Consider the following 3,157-nt stretch of genomic DNA (forward strand, 5'->3'; position numbering starts at 1 on the left):
TGATGGCCATTTGCTATTCACATGGTCACATGACAAGGGAGGACCATCAGCCTAACAATGGATCATATACTGATGGCCGCTTGCTATTCACAGGGCCACATGACTAGGGAGGACCATCAGCCTAACAATGGATCGTTTGTACACTGATGGCCGCTTGCTATTCACAGGGTCACATGACTAGGGAGGACCATCAGCCTAACAATGGATCGTTAGTACACTGATGGCCGCTTGCTATTCACATGGTCACATGACAAGGAAGGACCATCAGCCTAACAATGGATCATACACTGATGGCCGCTTGCTATTCACAGGGTCACATGACTAGGGAGGACCATCAGCCTTACAAAGTATTGTTAGCACACTGATGGCAATTTGCTATTCACAGGGTCACATGACAAGGGAGGACCATCAGCATTACAATGGTTTGTTAGTACACTGATGGCCATTTGCTATTCACAGGGTCACATGATGAGGGAGGACCATCAGCCTAACAATGGATCATACACTGATGGCTGCTTGCTATTCACAGGGTCACATGATAAGGGAGGACCATCAGCCTAACAATGGATCGTTAGTACACTGATGGCCGCTTACTATTCACAGGGTCACATGATGAGGGAGGACCATAAGCCTAACTATGGATCATTTACTGATGGCTGCTTGCTATTCACAGGGTCACATGATAAGGGAGGACCATCAGCCTAACAATGAATCATACACTGATGCCCGCTTGCTATTCACAGGGTCACATGACAAGGGAGGACCATCAGCCTAACAACGGATCGTTACGCTGATGGTTGCTTGCACCCTGTAAAGAGAAAGCAGCATCGTTATACTAACAATCCATTGTTAGGCTGATGGTCCTCCCTTGTCATGTGACCCTGTGAATAGCAAGCGGCCATCAGTATACTAACGATTCATTGATAGGCAGATGGTCCTCCCTTGTCAAGTGAACAGCTAGTTTTGAATGTCAACAGCAAACTGGTTGATCCACTGTGAGAAGGTGCTATTTATAAGACTGAGCTTGTTAAAGCTCCCCAGACTGACAAAGTATTGTGGATTAAAGACGAAACATTTCAACAAGTTTTTTTTTTATCTATCCAGAGGACAAGACTTTACTTTTTTAGATAACGACTATTGGTAACTAAAAACTAAAAGTAACAAAACATTAGTTGGAGATAGCAAAATGCAACCAACAAGTAGCCAAACTAACTAAAAGCTACATTTAGTGATTGTTTAATCAAATGTTGAAAAATGTTAATCAACCAATAACCTCTGCTCCTGTATCCTGGAATACCCTGCAAAAAAAATCTGAATCTCTTGAACTTGACCTGTAAGTGGCTTCAAACATCTGCTAAGTTCATGGCAAAAACCAACGCAGACATGTTCCTATTTTTAATATTTTATATCACTTTATAATGTAACTTTTTTAATTAATATCTTCTTCCATTTATTTTTCAATTTATATTTTTTTTTTATGATTGTCTACTGTTGTCATCATTCTTTGTTAAAACAGGTCTGTCTTGTAAATGAGTCCTCGAGGCTATTGAGACTAACCTGTATAAAGATTGAATGAAAAAGCTAGTTAAAGGCAAAAAGTTGCAAAACACTGTAAAAATAGCAAAACATAAACTAAAAGTAGTCAAACATTAGCTAAAAGTAGCAAAATGTTAGCTTGAAGTAACAAAACATACCTAAAAGCCATAAAAACACGAGCAAAATGCTAGCTATGTGAAGCAAGCATAGGCAATCAGAATGTGACATGTCTAATTTTACCAAATTTTTTGCATCATGTCCAGAGTTGTGATTTGAAACAGAGGCCACACTCTTCTTTTATTCTCTCTGTCTTTATTTTCTCAACCTAGTGATCCATTAGCTGCTAAAACAAGACTGTGGTGCAGGCCAGTCCACCGCTGTGATCCAGAACACTTTGCCTTTGCTCTCCTAAAAACATTACCTTCAGTAATGAATGGTCTGAACAAAGTTTCCTGGATGCAACCATGTCTTTAACTAGTCATTAAAACATCACGTCAGGTGTCAACAAGCGCAGCAGCAGGACAGAAACACACTGCAGCATTTGTGTCACATTGTGCTTTAAGCATTTTGGCCAATGATGGAGATTGAGGTATGACGTACAGATTATTTGCTAGTTTGTAGCAAGATTAATCTAATATCAGTGGGGTTCCTTTGATTAGATAAAGATAAATTAAAACAACCAAGTCTACTGTTTAGATTTCAAATCACATTTTTTTAAGTAAACTAATTCTAAGCACATGTTATCCACATTTACTTCTTATAAGAACAGGGGTAAACTATGCTGTTTTATGGCTAAAGGGAAAATTAGAAGCCGCCTTGGTGCTCCTTCAAGAGAGAGTTAAGTTAGCAGAATCGCCCTGCGTTATGTCTAAGTGTGTTATTTGAATCCCAACTTCCCAAAGATTGCAAAAGTCCTGAAATTTCTGGGAAAGAACAAACTTGGAGTCGGCCTCTCTGAGCTCTACTCCCATTTTACAGACTACGATTGGGCAACACAAGTGCAGCAAACACATTTAATTACATGTGAACTATTACCAGGGGTTTGTGTTAAAATAGACTGCAATTATGTTGACATTTGTGGAACGCAGTGAATGAAATCAAACCCTTTACAAGGCTCCACCTAGTTCACAGCATCGTATTTTAAAAGGGTGACTGCTGCACGGTTACTTCACACAGTTATCCATCTTGTTTACTCGTGGAGTCAATAACCTTCTTGAAAGGACCTAGAGAAAAACAGGGATTTAGAGTGTCATAAGGGTGCCTTTTCAAAGTCCACATGTGTGCAGCTTCCTTCCTCCCATGGGTTAAAAAAAAATAGAAATCCTTGGTACTCAGACAATAGTGCTGGGTGTTGAGTCACCGTTTGTGAGCTCTTGTAACAAATGCTCAGCATATTTGTGTGATGATGCAGCCCAAAAGACGACAATGTGAGTGAGTTCTTCCTGTAGGCGCGTGCTGCTGTCAGTCACTGGGAGAAATGTCCATAAATACACTCAAAATAGAGTATTTTACTTATTTGGAAGCTGTCCCTCTAACATAAAAAGCAAATAGATATGAGAAAACATTGCTAAACCTTGCTTTGTGCTCAGCAACAGTTGTAAATCTCTGTTGACTCGAAGTT

Source organism: Nematolebias whitei, chromosome 5 (genome assembly GCF_014905685.2).
Source record: "Nematolebias whitei isolate Nwh7 chromosome 5, NemWhi1, whole genome shotgun sequence".
NCBI lineage: Eukaryota > Metazoa > Chordata > Actinopteri > Cyprinodontiformes > Rivulidae > Nematolebias > Nematolebias whitei.